We start from the raw sequence: 17,685 nt of genomic DNA, 5'->3' as shown, positions 1-17,685 counted from the left end.
TATTTTTTCTTTATGTCTTTTGTTTTGTTTTGCCCTTCTTTCTCTCTGCCCTATTGTTGTTGTTAGTTTGTTGATTAGATTGGTTTTTTTTCTTTGTGTGATTGTCTCTCCTTTTTTTTGCTTCTGTTTTTCCTCTCCTCGCTTGTTATTAGTTGTTGTAGTTTGCATTCATATCTGGGTGTTAGTTGTTTGCATTTTTTTCGATTAGTTGGTCTATTGAAGTTTTCTCCCGATATAAACAGTTCTTCCCACTTCTTCTTGATTCTCTTTCTTTTATCTCTTACTTTTTTTCCTTTTCTAAATATCATTTTTGCACTCTTTTTTTTAATACCCTAATTCTCTTTTCTCTGATGGTCATCGTTATTTGGGATTAATAGTATCGTGAATACATTTGTGTTCAGTACCTTGTGCGTTGTGCCTAGTTGTGTTGTATCTTGTGCCTTTAAGACAACGCAGGAGAGAGAGCGCTACATAACCAGACACCCGGAAAGAGAGATCATGGGGAGACAAAGAAACAGCCCACATACGAAAGAAAAGGAGGCATCACCAGAAAAAGAAGTAAACAAAATGGACACAAGCAATGTCAGAGAAAGAATTCAGACAAATGGTCATAAGGTTGCTGAAAAGGTTGGAAGACAAATTCAAGAATATGTTTAAGAACCAAGAGGAAACAAAGAAGAACCAAGAAGAAATGAAAAATGACATCACTGCAATAAAAAACTCAATACAAAGCATCAACAGTAGACTAGAAGCAGCAGAGGACCACATCAGTGAGCTAGAAGACAAGGTAGTAAAAAATACCCAAGTAGAGCAGCATCTAGAAAAAAAACTTAAAAAACAGGAGGAGAGCCTAAGGGAACTTTGGAACAACATGAAAAAAAACAACATCATCATCCACATAATAGGGGTGCCAGAAGGAGAGGAAACTGAGCAAGGAATAGAGAACCTGTTTTAAGAAATAATGAAAGATAACTTCCCTGATTTAGGGAAGAAAAAACTCACAAAAGTCTAAGAAGCTCAAAGAGTCCCAAACAAAATGAACCCCAAAAGACCAACGCCAAGGCACATTATAATTAAATTGGCAAACACCAACAACAAAGTAAGAATCTTAAAAGTGGCCTGAGACAAAAAGTTTCCTACAAAGGATCCCCCATCAGACTAGTGACTGATTTCTCAACAGAAACACATCAGAACAGAAGTGAATGGAATGAAATGTACAAAGTCATACAAAAGAAGGGTCTGAATCCAAGAATACTGTACCCAGCACGGCTATCAATCAACATTGAGGGTGAAATCAGAAGCTTCACAGACAAAAAAGGACTAAGGGAGTTTATCACCACCAAACCAACAATGCAAGAAATGCTAAAGAGTCTGCTGTTAAAAGAAGAAATAGAAAGCAAAGAAGGAACACAGGCATAAAAGAAATAAAAATGGCAACAAACAAGTACCTATAACAATAACTTTAAATGTAAACGGGTTAAATGTCCCAATCAAAAGACATAGGGTAGCTGAGTGGATAAGACAACATGACCCATAAATCTGCTGTCTACAGGAAACCCACCTAAGAAAAAGGACTCACACAGACTGATGGTGAAGGGATGGAAAAAATGTATTTCAGGCAAATGGAAATGAAAAAGAAGCTGGGGTAGCAATACTTATATCTGACAAATTAGATCTCAAAGTGAAAGATATAACAAGAGATAAGGAAGGCCGCTTCATAATACTAAAGAGAGCAATCCAACAAGAAGATATAATTCTGGTAAACATGTATGTACCCAATACAGGAGCACCCAAATACATAAAAAAACTTCTGGAAGATATCAAGGGAGAGATTGATAGCAATACAGTCACAGTAGGGGATTTTAATACCCCACTAACATCACTGAACAAATCTTCTAAACAAAAAATCAGCAAAGAAATATCAATCCTAAATGAGACACTAGATCAGATGGAATTAACTGACATCTTGAGAACATTTCACCCCAAAATCACAGAATATACATTCTTCTCAAAGTGCACATGGGTCATTTTCAGAGATAGACCATATACTGAGACACAAGCAAAGTCTCTTCAAATTCAAGAAGATGGAAAACATATTAAGCATCTTAAGCATCTTCTCAGATCACAATGGCATAAAACTAGAAATCAAATACAATAAAAAATCAAACACCTGGAGGCTAAATAGCATGCTATTAAACAATGACTGGGTTACCACAGATCAAAGAAGAAATAAAAAGCATCATGGCAACAAACGACAATGAAAACACAACAATCCCAAATCTACTGGAAACAGTGAAAGCAGTCTTCAGAGGGAAGTTCATAGCTCTACAGGCATATCTCAAAAAACAAGAAACAATGGTAATAAATTACATAACCCTACAACTCAAAGAGTTAGAAAGAGAGCAACAAGAAAAGCTCAGAGTGAGCAGAAGGAAGGAAAGAATAAAGATCAGAGCAGAGATAAACAACATAGAGACAAAAAAAAAAAAACCACAACAAAACAATACAAAAGATCAATGCAACCAGGAGCTGGTTCTTTGAAAGGATAAACAAGATTGATGAACCTCTAGCCAGGCTCACCAAGAAGCAAAGAGAGAGGATTGAAATAAACAAAATCAGAAATGAAAGAGGTAAAGTAACAACCAATCCCACAGAAATACAAACGATTATGAAAAAATACTATGAACAACTCTATTCCAACAAAATGGACAACCTAGACAAAATGGACATATTCTTAGAAAATTATAAGCTCCCAAAACTCAAACAAGAAGAATAAAAAAACCTGAGTAGGCCGATAACTACCAATGAAATTGAAAAAGCGATCAAAATCTTCCAGCAAACAAAAGCCCTGGTCCGGACGGCTTTACGGGGGAGTTCTACCAAGTATTCAAAGAAGAACTAAAATCTATCCTCCTCAGAATATTCCAAAAAATTCAAGAGGAAGGCACACTTCCAACTTCTTTCTATGAAGCCAGCATTACCCTAACCCCAAAACCAGATAAAGACACCACAAAAAAAGAGAGCTACAGGCCAATATCCTTGATGAACACAGATGCTAAAATTCTCAACAAAATTCTAGCAACCCGGATTCAGCAATATATTAGGAAGATCATACACCATGACCAAGTGGGATTTATTCCAGGGATGCAAGGCTGGTACAATATCCGCAAATCAATAAACGTGACACATCACATAAACAAGTTGAGAGACAAAAATCACATAATCATATCGATTGATGCAGAAAAAGCATTTGACAAAATCCATCACCCTTTCTTGATGAAAACTTTGAGCAAAGTAGGAATAGAGGGATCATACCTCAACATAATAAAAGCCCTATATGAAAAACCTACAGCCATCATCATACTCAATGGGCAAAAGCTAAACCCATTTCCCCTAAGAACAGGAAGAAGACAAGGACAGACAATAAGAAGAAATAAAAGGCATCAAAATTAGAAAAGAAGTAAAACTGTCCTTATTCGCAGATGACATGATACTATACATAGAAAACCCCAAAGACTCCATCAAAAATCTACTAGACCTAATAAAAGAATTTGGCAATGTAGCAGGATACGAAATTAACACCCAGAAATCTATGGCCTTTTTATACACCAATAATGAACTCACAGAAAGTTAAATGGAAAAAAAAATCCCATTTATCATTGCACCAAAAAAATTAAGATACTTAGGAATAAACTTAACTAAGAATATAAAAGACCTGTATTTGGAAAACTACAGGACACTGGAAAAAGAGAGAGAGGAAGACATAAACAAATGGAAGAACATACCATGTTCATGGATTGGTAGAATCAACATCATTAAAATGTCCATACTACGTAAAGCAATCTATAGATTCAATGCAATACCTATAAAAATACCAATGGAATATTTCAAAGATCTCGAACAAACTCTCCAAAAATCATCTGGAATAAAAAAAGACCCCGAATAGCCACAGCTATCCTGAGAAAGAAAAACAAAGTAGGAGGGATCTCGATACCAGATATCAAGCTGTATTACAAAGCCACTGTTCTCAAAACTGCCTGGTACTGGCATAAGAACAGACATATAGACCAATGGACTAAAATAGAGAACCCAGAAATTGACCCAAGCCACTATACTCAATTAATCTTTGACAAAGGAGGCAAGAGCATACAATGGAATTAAGAGAGTCTCTTCAATAAATGGTGTTGGGAAAATTGGACAGGTACATGCAAAAAAATGAAACTAGATCACCATACACAAAAACAAACTCAAAATGGCTAAGGGACTTGAATGTAAAACGGGAAACCATAAAAATCCTACAAGACTCCATAGGCAGCAAAATTTGCAGACATATGTCGTAACAATATCTTTACAGACACAGATCCTAGCACAAGAGAGACTAAGGAGAAAATAAACAAATGGGACTACATCAAAATAAAAAGCTTCTTCACAGCGAAAAAAACCATAAACAAAACAACAAGAACGCCCAATGCATGGGAGAACATATTGGCCAATGTTATCTCTGATAAGGGTTGAATCTCCAACATTTACAGGGAACTCATACAACTCAACAAAAGGAAGATAAACGATCCAATCAAAAAATGGGCAAAGGACCTAAATGGACACTTTTGGAAAGAGGACATTCAGAAAGCCAAAAGATATATGAAAACATGCTCAAAGTCACTAATCATCTGAGAGATGCAAATCAAAACAACAATGAGGTAACAACTCACACCTGTCAGAATGGCTATCATCAACAAATCAACAAAAGACTAGTGCTGGAGAGGATGCGGAGAAAAAGAACCCTCCTTCACTGTTGGTGGGAATGCAGACTGGTGCAGCCATTGTGGAAAACAGTATAGCGTTTCCTCAAAAATTTAAAAATGGAACTGCCATTTGACCCAGTAATATCACTTCTAAGAATATATACTAAGAAAACAGAAACACCAATCAGAAAGGATATATGCACCCCTATGCTCATAGCAGCACAATTTACAATAGCTAAGATTTGGAAACAGCCCAAATACCCATCAGCAGATAAGTGGATTAGAAAACTATGGTAGAATATTACACTGCTATAAAAAAGAAGGAATTCTTAGCATTTGCAGCAGCTTGAATGGAACTGGAGAGCATTATGCTAAGTGAAATAAGCCACTCAATGAGAAAAACACCACATGATCTCACTCATTTATGGATAATAAAGACCATTACAATCTGATGAACAAAAAGATAGATACAGAGGCAGAGAAGCATCGAACAGACTGTCAAATTTCAGTGGAAAGGCTGGGGAGGGGTAGGGGGGAGGAAGTACGAGATCAACCAAAGGACTTGTATGCATGCATATAAGCATAACCAATGGATGCAAGACACTGGGGGGTAGGTGATGAGAGCATGTGCGGGGGGGGGGAGGGGGGGACGGGGGGAGTAGGGGAGGCTGGGGGAAGGTCAATGGGGGAAAAAAGGAGACATATGTACTACTATTTGTAATACTTTAAACCAGTGGTTCCCAAACTTATTTGGCCTACCGCCCCCTTTCCAGAAAAAATATTACTCAGAGCCCCCTGGAAATTAATTTTTTTTAAATTTTAATAGCAATTAAACAGAAAGATATATGCCCCCAAATGCACCTGTGGCCATCACCGCCCCCCTGGATCGATGCAGCACCCACCAGGGGGTGGTAGCGCCCACTTTGGGAATCACTGCTTTAAACAATAAAATAAAATTTAAAAAAAAATTTTCCTACCTGGTGTGGGGGCTGGATGGAGGTCAGTAAGGGGCAGGGGGGCGGGGGGATTATATATACACTAGAGGCCCAGTGCATGAATTTGTGCATGGGTGGGGTCCAGCCGGCTGGCCCAACCCCCGATCTGGGTGTTGGGGGCCTATGGGGGCCGGATCAGGCTGGTTGGCTGCCACAGTGTGCGTCATAGCCACCAGTCATTCTGGTCATTCTGCTGTTCTGGTTGCTGGGCTTTTATATATATAGATTTTTAAATCTCCTTAACCAAGTGATGAGAATAAGTTTATCAGTAAACTTGAAGTTATGAAGCTTCCGATGTGAAACAGTAAGTACCAAATAATACATACAAAACAGTCTTACTAAAGATGTTTAACTTGAATCTAATCTTAAGAAAACAGTAAAAAAATCCAAAACATGAAATATTCTATATGACAACTGCCTCAGACTCTTCAAAGCATTATAAAAAGCAGAAAGTCAAGGAGACTTCTAGATAAAAAGAAATTAAATTATTTCCAAGTGCAAAGTATTGATGAGATCCTTGACCAATGACAATGAGATATTTTTGTGATGAAGGGGATCTAAATAGTAGATACTATGATTATTGGGTGCTATCATGAAATTCATATTGGATATTATAAAGCTACTAGAAGCCCAGTGCACTAATTCTTGCACCAGTGGGGTCCCTCAGCCTAGCCTGCGCGATCAGGCCAAAACCGGATCTCCGACATCCCCTGAGGAGTCCCAAATTGCGAGAGGGCACAAGCCAGGCCAAGGGGCACAAGCCAGGCCAAGGGACCCCACTGGTGCATGACTGGGGTAAGGGAGGGATGCGTGAGGTTGGCCAGCCAGGGAGGGACTGCTCGAGGGCTCCAGGGTGTGTCCAGCCTGTCTTACTCAGTCCCAATAGGCCGGACCCCAGCAGCAAGCTAACCTACTGGTCGGAGCGTCTGCCCCCTGGTGGTCAGTGCACATCATAGCAACTGGTCAACTGTCTGCCCCCTGGTGGTTAGTGCACATCATAGCAAGCGGTTGAACGGCCTTAGCATATCATTAGCATATTACACTTTGATTTGTTGAACGGCAGACCGGTCAACCAGACACTTAGCAAATTAGGTTTTTTATTACTAGTACATAGGATTTTATTAGATAGTATTATAAAATCTAAAAGTTTTCCAGGCCAGCTGGTGTAGCTCAGTGATTTCTTTCAAATTTCCTGTAGGTTTGAAATCTTTCAAAATAAGAAAGTAAAAAATCATATAATCAAAAATGATTTGTCTATGTTACATCAAAATTATTGACTTATTAGTTCCTCTTCTCTGCTATACAGATGTTTTGATATAATTCAGGCAGATTCTAATCTAAACAGCTTTAAATGAAGTGTTCAATCTACACATTTAAAAAAATCACAACCACACAATGAAGTACAGGTGAGACATTGTGAGGCCAGGGAAGTCTACTGCTTGCTACTCTACACATCTACTGCTCTCAAGGCAGCAATGCCTCTGCTTCTTACTGCTTGGCCTGCTTCTCTTTCAGAAGTTGGTTTTGTATTACTGTGCACGTGGTTCCAACAAGGCAGCATAAACAACCTGGACAGTCAAAAGAACTATTCCTTTCATCTAGTTCTGTCATTAACTAGCCAAGTAACCTTGGGAAAGTTATTTAATGCAAAATTTCTCTTCTTCACCACTCATTTGAGGGATGACCACCAAATTAGCTTCTAACTCTGAAATCTTTTGAGTTAATGAACTGTTTTACTATCCTAATGAACACTTTCATCACTTAAATCTTCATTAATTGCAGATTTATAAGCAGTTCTAAGAAATAATACAGAGATATTTGTAAACGTTGCTTAGTTTTCCCCAATGGTAATACATTTTGCAAAACTGCAATTTACAACTAGGACACTGACATTGATACCATCAATTGATTTTTTTTTAATCCTTACTCAAAGATATGTTTATTGATTTATTAATATTATTTTTTAGGGAGAAAAAAGGAGGGAGAGAGAGAGAGAGGGAGAAACATTGATGTGAGAGCGAAACATCAATTGGCTGCCTAACATATGCACCTGGGGAATGAACACGCAACCTAGGTATGTGCCCTGACTGGGAATCGAACCCGCAACCTTTTGGTGTATGAGACTATGCTCCAACCAACTGAGCCACTCAGCTAGGGCCCATCCACTGATCTTATTCCATTTCTCATTTTACTTTTACTAATTTGCATATGATTGTTCACTCTTAACTTCTTATCCCATTAATCTACAAGGTAGACCACTAAGTACTTGAAAAATCAAATATAAAATAAACAAAAAAGATTGTGTTTGCTTTTTAAATTACCCTGTACCAACTATTTAAATATTATATTCTACTTTCATCAGAGAATTCCAGTTGGAAATCCTAGGGCAAACTGATGTAAAACACATTAATGTTTATACTTCTGCAACACCACCGCAACCAACGTGAGGAAAATCCCCTTTCATCAACCTAAAAAGGAGATTTGTCTTTTCCAGTGAGAATGATTCTCTCTGCCTCAGAATTGAGCTGGAAAAAGAAGTCAGAACTTTACTTCTAAGGGTTAATCCACTAGACCAGCGGTTCTCAACCTGTGGGTTGCGACCCCTTTCACAGAGGTCGCCTAAGACCATCTTGCATATCAGATATTTACATTACGATTCACAACAGTAGCAACATTACAGTTATGAAGTAGCAACGAAAATAATTTTATGGTTGGGTCACAACATGAGGAACTGTATTTAAAGGGCCAGAAGGTTGAGACCACTGCACTAGACCATCCCAGATAAAATAGTTCCATGCAAATATGTTTTAAAGATTAAATGAAGAGCAATAAAAAATTTTCTTACACACTATTAAAAAAAACATTTAAAAAGCAACTGTAAAACTTATGGAAGAAAACATAAAAGAAACCTTTTCAGTCTTAGATTAAGCAAAGCTTTAATAACATGATCCAAAAAGGAAAAACTAGATAAATTGGATTTTTGAAATTTAAAAATTTCTGCTCTTCAAGAGACACTGTTAAGAGAATGAAGAGACTGGGAGAAAATATTTGCTAAGTATATACCAGATAAAGAACTTATTGCAAATACATGAAGAATTCACAAATTGCAATATTAAGAAAACCCAATTTTAGAGATGGGCAAAAATACTTCAGTATTAGTCATTAGGTAAATGTAAATTTAAATCACAGTGAGATACCAGTACACTCCTATTAAGATAACTTTAGAAAATAAAAACAAAGCCAATGACAGTAATGAACACTGGAAGCAGAAGAACTGAAACTCACACTACTCATCGGAATAACAGAAATAACAAGACTGTGTTCCATAATGCACATTTACCATATGACTCAACAATCTTAAGTATTCACACAAACATCTGGAAGCAAATTTATTCATGATTGTCAAAATGAGAAATAACTCAAACATTCTTCCACAGGTGAATGAATAAATAAACTAGTTTGTCCCAACAATGCAATGGTATTTGGCAATAAAAAGAAATGAAGTGCTAATACAAGCAACAAAATGGATGAATTGCAAATATATCATGCAAAGTTAAAGATGCCAGATTTAAAAAGCTACATGCTATATGATTCCATTTATATGACATATCCAAAATTATTGGGATAGAAAACAAATAAGTGGCTGCGAAAGGCTAGAGGAAAGGGATGATTACAAAGAGACACAAGGAAAATTTCTTGGGTGATGAAGCTGTTACATAACTTGACTGTGGCAGTGATTATATAGCAAAAGTCATAAAAATATATATTAAAAATGGGGGTGAAAGAAGGATTTGTATATATAAATTACACATCAATTTTAAAAAAGCAATTTGTAAAACAACTTGGTTTCTTATAAAGTTAAACAGACACTTACATATGACCCATTAATTACGTTGCTAGGCATTAAGAGAATTGAAAACATATGTCCACACAAAGACTTATATGTTAATATACTCACTGCTTTTATTCAAAACTAGAGGCCCAGTACACAAAATTGGTGCACTGGGGGGAAGGGGGGGGGGTTCCCCTCAGCCTGGCCTGTGCCCTCTTGCAGTCCAGGAGCCCTCGGGGAATATCTGACTGATGGCTTAGGCCCACAGGAAGTGGGCCTACACCGTCAGTTGGACATCCTTAGAGCTGCCATGTAGGCAGGAGAGGCTCCCGCCACCACCACTGTGCTCACCAGCCATGAGCCCGGATTCTGGCTGAGCATCACTCCACCTGTGGGAGCACTCTGACCACCAGGGGGCAACTCCTGCGTTGAGCATCTGCCCCCTGGTGGTCAGTGCGCATCATAGCGACCGGTTGTCCGCTGTTCAATTTGCATATTGGCCTTTTATTATATAAGATTGTCAAAACCTGGAAAGAACTGAAATGTCTATCAATGGATAGACTGTAGAATAGCCTTACAATGGAATACTATTTAGCAATTTAAACAATTAACCACTGATACACACAACACGCTGCATCTTAAAATCATTATGCTGACTGCCCTGGCAGGTGTGGCTCAGTTGGTTGGTCACTGTCCTGTGTGCCAAAAGGTTGCCAGCTGCTGATGGGGTTGTGGGCTCCATCCCCACTAGGGAGCATGTATGCTGACTAAAAGGGAGATACAAAGAACACAAACTATAAGACTATTTATATGAAATTCTAGGAAAGGCAAGTAATCTATAGTGACAGCAAATCAGTGATTGCTTGAGACCAGAGTAGGAGTGAGGGTCAACTGCCAAGGGACACAAGGAAAAATTTGAAGATGATAAACATGTTCTATATATTAACTGAAGTGGTGAAAGTTACAAGGATGCATGTACTTGTTAAAATTCAAGCTATATATCTAAACAGGATGCACTTTATTGTATTAAAGGTCAAAAAATTGATTTGAAAAAACAATTTGTCAATGAACAATCTGAAAATGAAAAAATACAATTCCATTCACAATAGTAACAAAAATTTTTGAAAATTCACAATAAATTTAACATAAGCACCAGAAAGACTCAGAAAACTACATAACATTGTTGAAAGAAAGTCTAAATAAATGGGAAAACATCCCATATTGAAGGATTAGAAGACAATGTTGTTAAAATGCTAATAGCCCCGAAGAGAAATCTACAAATTCAATACAATCCTGAAAAAGAACAAAGGAAGACTCAAACTTCCAGGATTTCTAAACTCACTACAAAGCATCACTAATCAAGACAGTGTAGTACTGGCACAAGAACCAACACATAGATCATCGAAACATAATTATATACATGGTCAACTGATTTTCGAAAAGGATGCCAAGATCATTCAATGGGAAAATAGTCTTAAACAAATGGTACTGGGACAACTGGATAGCCTCGTGAAAAAGAATGAACTTGACTGAACCTTTACTGACATGACACACAAAAATTAATGCAAACTGGATCAAAGACCTAAATACTAGATAATTATACTATCTATATATATAAAGGCCTAATATGCAAAGTCTCCTCTTGGGAGTTCGATCACTTGCTATGACGTGCACTGACCACCAGGGGGCGGCACAGAACGAAGAAAGGCCCCGGCTGGCAGCCAGAAGCCAGCAGCCAGGGAAGGAAGGCCCCAGCCAGCAGCCGGAAGGAAGGTCCCAGTTGGCAGCCGGAAGGCCCTGATTGGCCCTGCTCGCCGGCCAGACCTAGGGACCCTCCCTATATAGATACTAGAGGCCCAGTGCCCAAAATTCATGCACGGGGGTGGGGGTGCCCTTAGCCCAGCCTGCACCCTCTCCAATCCGGGACCTCTTGGGGATGTCCGACTCACAATCCTGGACTGCTGGCTCCTAACCGCTCACCTGCCTGATCGCCCCTAACTGCACCCCCTGCCAGCCTGATCATCCCTAACCGCCTCTGCCTGCCAGCCTGATCGTCCCTAACTGCCCCCCCACCAGCGTGATCGCCCCCAACTGCCCCCCCCCCCCGCCGGCCTGGTCGCCCCACACAGCCTGCTGCTCAGTCGTTTGGTCGCCCCTCACTAACCCCCCCTACTGGCCTGGTTGCCCCACACAGCCTGTTTGGTTGTCTGTTTGGTTGTTTCGGTTCTGACGATCGCTTAGGCTTTTATATAGATAGATATAAAACCCTAATATGCAAAATAGACCGAACAGCAGAAACACTGAACAACCGGTCACTATGACATGCGCTGACCACCAGGGGGCACACAGGAAAGATGGTGGGTGTTGGCCGCGGCAGGATGGTGGAGCAGGTGAGCAGGTGAGGCGGGGCACCGCTTGCTGTCATTGGAGCAAGCCTCTGAAAATTCTTTGCTCCTGCACGCTGCGGTCCTACCCGGCGCTCACACTTGCTGCTGGCGCTGGCCCTACTCTTACCCACTGCTGGCACCAAAGCCACCGCTTGCACCCGCTGCCAGTGTTGATCGTCCCTCAGGGCTTCTCCACCTCCCCCTGCTCCAGAGGGGCGAGTGGGGCCGGCAGCCGCCACTTGTACCTGCTGATGGTGCTGGTCCCACTCACACCTGCTGCTGGCGCCGGCCCTAATTGCTCTGTGCCATTAGCGGGTGTGAGCAGAGCCAGAGCCGTCAGCGCATTAGAGCAGTGGCGGTGGGAGCGAGGTTGCCAGCAGAGAGGGGAACGGAAGCTGCCGGGGGAGGGGCGTGGCAGGGGTGCGGAGGATGGGCTGAGACTCGCCCCTGTGCCCACCGTAGCCTTGTGGCCCACAGTTCCTTTCAAGGTGCATGAATTCATGCACTGGGCCACTAGAGTATACTACAAAATTCTAAAAAGAAAGCATGAGGATAAATCTTTATGACCTTGTTTTGGCAAAGAATTCTTAGACATGAGACCAAAAGCATGAGCAACAAAAGAAAAAATGTAATAGATCCTATGGGAGGAATAGACAACATAATAATAGTAGAGACCTTAATACCCTACTATTAGCAATGGATAGATTGTTGAGAAAAAAAATCAAAAGAAAGTGATAAATTTAACCATACTATAGAACAGCCATTTTCAACCTTTTTCATATCATGACATACATAAACTAATTATTAAAATTCTAAAGCACACCAAATAAATAATAAGTTATTAACTTTTTGCTCCAAAGTGATTTTTAAAAAATCAGGTGCCTATACTTACATGCAAGGATTTCTGGTACCAAGAATTAACCAATCAGCCCTAGCTAGTTTGGCTCAATGGATAGAGTGTTGGCCTGTGGACCAAAGGGTCCCAGGTTCGATTCCGGTCAAGGGAACACATACTTAGGTTGCAGGTTCCTCCCTGCCTGGGCCCTGGTCAGGGCTCCTGCAGGAGGAAACCAGTCGAGGTGTTTCTCTCACATCAATGTTTCTCTCTGTCTTTCCTATCACTTCCACTCTCCCTAAAAATCCATGGAAAAATATCCTCGGGTGAGGATTAACCAAAAAAACCCCGATCAGATGTAACCTTATTATGCGACATAACCAATAAGATGCAACTCTATTATATGACCTATTATGTATGGTCCAAGACAGGTCATTCACACCAGACGGCTATGATTGTGTTGGCTGTAATCATTGTTTTATTTGACAATCTAAGGGAAAAGAGGTCAATGCTCCCCTGACTAGTCAGGTATTGCATGTTTAAAAATTCTTGTGGCACACCGGTGTGACATGGGTTGAAACTTTCTGCTTTAGAACAAGCAGACAGCTATATATACCAAACATCCCACCTAACAGTAGAGGAATACACATTTTTCTCAAGTGCCACAAAACATCCTACAGAGCTATGGTTATTGATAACAACAGTAATAGTAAAGTACAAAACAAAAACATTATAGAAATACATAAAATAGGTAAGCAATAATAAATATTAAAGAAGCAAAGATGATGACTCTAAAGAAAAGAAATTTAAAACATTTGTTCTTCAAAGGATACCATCAAGAAAATGAAAAGACGACCCACAGAATGGGAGAAAATATTTGCAAATCATTTATCTTATGAGAGACTTATCTAGAATATTTAAAGAATGCTTATAATTCAAAAATAAAAAGACATCCCAATTTTAAAATGGACAAAGGATCTGGATAATTCTTCAAGAAAGATATACAAATGGCCAGTAAGTAAATGAAAGGATGCTTAACATCATTAGTCATCAGGAAAATGCAAAAAAAACAACGACATTGAGATACTACTTCACACTATGTAGATGGTAAGACCCAAAGAGTCAGTTAAGTGTTGGCAAGGATGTGGAGAAACTAGAGCTCTCATAAAGGAACAGTAGGAACAGAAAATAGCGCAGCCTTTTTGGTAAACAATCAAGTAGTTTCTCCAAAGATCAAACAGTTACCATATGATCCAGGAATATCCAACCTGAGTATTCCCAAAGAGAATCAAAACTTATGACCACACAAAAGCTTGCACACCAATGTTCATAGCAGTATTATTCATAACAGCCAAAGGTGGAAATAATCTAAATGTCTATCAATAGGTAAATAAAATAATATATCCATATAGTGAAATATTATTATCCAACTATAAAAAGGAATGAAGTACTGATACCTGCTGCAACATGGATGAGCCTTGAAAAAATTATGCTAAGTGAAAGCCAGTCACAGAAGACCACATACTGTATGATTTCATTCATTATGAAAACTTAGAAAAGGGGTACCTATAGCTATAGAAAATAGATTAGTGGTTGCTTACAACTGGGATAAATGGGGATAAGGAGAAGATGGGGAGGTAGCAGTGACCCCAAAAGGGTAAGGGCTCTTTTTGAGGTAATGAAAATGTTCTCAAATTGGCTGTGGTGATGATTGCACTAATTTGTAAATACTATACTAAAAAGCACTAAACTATATACTTTAAATGGGTGAATTGTATGGTATATCAACTATACCTCAATAAAGCTATCAAAATCTAACATGAAAAAAACCCAACCAAAAAGTACCAGTTGTTGAAATCTACTTGTGCCAGGAACTCATATGCTTTAACTCATTTGAATCTCATCATAACTCTACAGAATAAGTGACAAACTTGCCAATGAAGAAGCTTCAGCTCAGAGAGGTTAAGTGGCTTGTCCAGACCTTGAGTACAGCCTGGACTAGAACCATATTATTCTAATAAACTCTCTTTTTCCCCTTTATTATTTCACCTAATATACTTACAGCTTGAAATTTAAATCATTTTACCATTTTTTTCCCTATTACTAGGATAAATGGATTGGCTTCAACCAGCTTAAAAACTAATCCTCTAACAACCAATCACAATGTATGAACCTAAATAGAGGTGTGGAACAACATCTATAAAAGTTATTGTGGGGCCTGGCTGGTAGCTCAGTTGGTGGGCAAAATGCCAAAGTTGTAGGTTCCATCTCCAATCAGGGCACATACAAGAAGCATCCAATGAATGCATCTGTAAGAGGAATGACAAATCGATGTCTCTCTCTCTCTCTCTCTCTCTCTCTCTCTCTCTCTCAAAAAAAAAGTCATTGTGGAGTAAGGGTATTTGAATATGGACTGGTTACATGTTATTAGAGAATTAGTATTAATTTTATTAAATGTGAGTATGCTATTGTGGTCTTTGGGAGAAGGTTCCTAGTCAAAGGAATATACGCCAAAAAAGTATTTTTGGATCAAGTATCATCACACTGCCAACTAATTTTCGAAGGATTCAGCAAAAAAGAAAACAAAGCTAACTCAGTGAAATGTTAGCTGGTGAATCTAACTGTAAGTTTGAAATTTTTAAATAAAAGTAAAATGAAAAAATGATATCAAAAGCTTTAAAAAATGATTTCACTTTGTGAATATTGTTATAATCCACTTGAAAAAATTTCCAACAAAAACGTTTTATAAAATTATATTATCATATACTAAAAATAGTTTTTAATCAAACACTTAAAATCTACAAATAAACACTATGTAAGCCAACTTATAAATGTAAAATGAATAATGGAATTTGATAGTAACTATCTACACTAATAAAAGAGAAACATGGTAATTAGCGTACGACCGCTACCCTTTTCATTGGCTAATCAGTGAGTATATGCAAATTAACTGTCAGCCAAGATGGCGGCCGGCAGCCAGGCACTGAAGCGAGCATGAGGCTTGCTTGCTGCAGACTCCAACGTTCCCCGCCTCACTTGCCGGCCTCTCAGCTGCAACTCTAAGCAACTATGTACTATGTTGCAAATAAGAAGCTAAACAAAACACCAGAAACCAGCCGGACTGAAATCCAGCTGGACCGAAACATTGTATCGATGTTTTCAGCAGCGAGGCCTCAGAGCTAAAGCTGGCCCAGAATTAAAAAAAAAAAAAAAAGAAAAGAAAAGAAAACAAGGAGCGGTTGGAAGCTTTAGTCACTCGCCAGCCGGAAAACAGCCCTCAGCCCCTCACCCAGACTGGCCAGGCACCCCAGGGGGGACCCCCACCCTGATCCAGGACACCCTTCAGGGCAAACCAGCCAGCCTCTACCCATGCACCAGGCCTCTATTCTATAAAGTAAAAGGATAATATGCCTCCCGGCAGCGGGATCAGCGAGGCTCCCGGCACCGGGATCAGCGTGACAGGGGGCAGCTCCCAACCCCCTGATCGAACCTGCTCTGTGCATGACAGAGGGTGGCGCCGCAACCTCCCCATCGACCCTGCCTTGAGTGTGACAGGGGGCGGTGCCCCAACCCCCCAATCGGCCCTACCCTGAGCGTGACTGAGGGTGGCATCGCAACCTCCCGATCCGCCCTGCTCTGTGCATGACAGGGGGCGGCGCCCCAACTCCCCAATCGGCCCTGCTCTGAGCCTGACCAGGGGCTGCACTTAGGGATTGGGCCTGCCCTCTGCCACCCGGGAGCAGGCCTAAGCCAGCAGGTCGTTATCTCCCGAGGGGTCCCAGACTGCGAGAGGGCACAGGCCGAGCTGGGGGACCCCCCTCCCCCCGCCCCCGAGTGCACAAATTTTTGTGCACCGGGCCTCTAGTGATGTAATAATTGACTCTGGCAAAAAATCAAATATCAATTAAAATAATAATTGATGAAATTTTTATGAGAAATAGCACATTTACATAGTGTCTGTCTCCCCATCAGATAAGTAAAACAGTAACTCCACAGTGGAGAGATCTGACAGGCACCACCTTAAACCAAGTGACCAAAGTTACTAATAACAACTACCACCAATAATGGGACCCACCAACATTAGGTAACTCCTGATAGAATGCACATAGGACACACCACCACTTCTCTAGCACTCCTGTCAAAAACATAGGACCTGAATCAATCATGAGGGTACATTCAACAAAACCAAATTGAGTAACAGTCATTAAAATGTACTCTTCCCAAAAGGGAAGGCAAAGACAGAAATACCACTCTGGATTAAAGGAGCCTAGAAACCCAAAAGCTAAATGCAATGGATGGTCCTAGATAGAAAGCCTGAACCACAAAAATAATTTCTGAATTATATACATTAGTATTATTGGGTCAGTTGGTAAAATTTGATATACTATTATTTACAGACTAGAGGCCCGGTGCATGAAATTTGTGCGGGGGGGGGGGGGGGTCCCTCAGCCTGGCCTGTGCCCTCTTGCAGTCCAGGAGCCCTCGGGAGATGGCCGACTGACCGCTTAGGCCCGTTCCCTCTGGGGAGCAGGCCTAAGCCGTCAGTCGGACATCCTTAGCACTGCCGCGGAGGCAGGAGAGGCTCCTGCCACCACTGCTATGCTCGCCAGCTGTGAGTCCGGCTCAGGGCTTCTGGCTGAGCAGCACTCCCCCTGTGGGACCGCACTGACCACCAGGGGGCAGCTCCTGTGTTGAGCATCTGCTCCCTGGTGATCAGTGTGTATCATAGCGACCGGTCATTCCACTGTTCGATTTGCATATTAGACTTTTATTATATAGGATCTTATTTAGTATTAATTTCCTGATTCTGATAATTGCGCTATATAAAGAATGTCTGTGTTTTTAAGGCATAAAAACACTGAAATGTTTAAGGGTGCAGGGGTACCATGTC

This window comes from Myotis lucifugus, unplaced genomic scaffold (assembly GCF_000147115.1).
Source record: "Myotis lucifugus unplaced genomic scaffold, Myoluc2.0 scaffold_19, whole genome shotgun sequence".
NCBI lineage: Eukaryota > Metazoa > Chordata > Mammalia > Chiroptera > Vespertilionidae > Myotis > Myotis lucifugus.
This window is presented reverse-complemented; position numbering follows the sequence as displayed.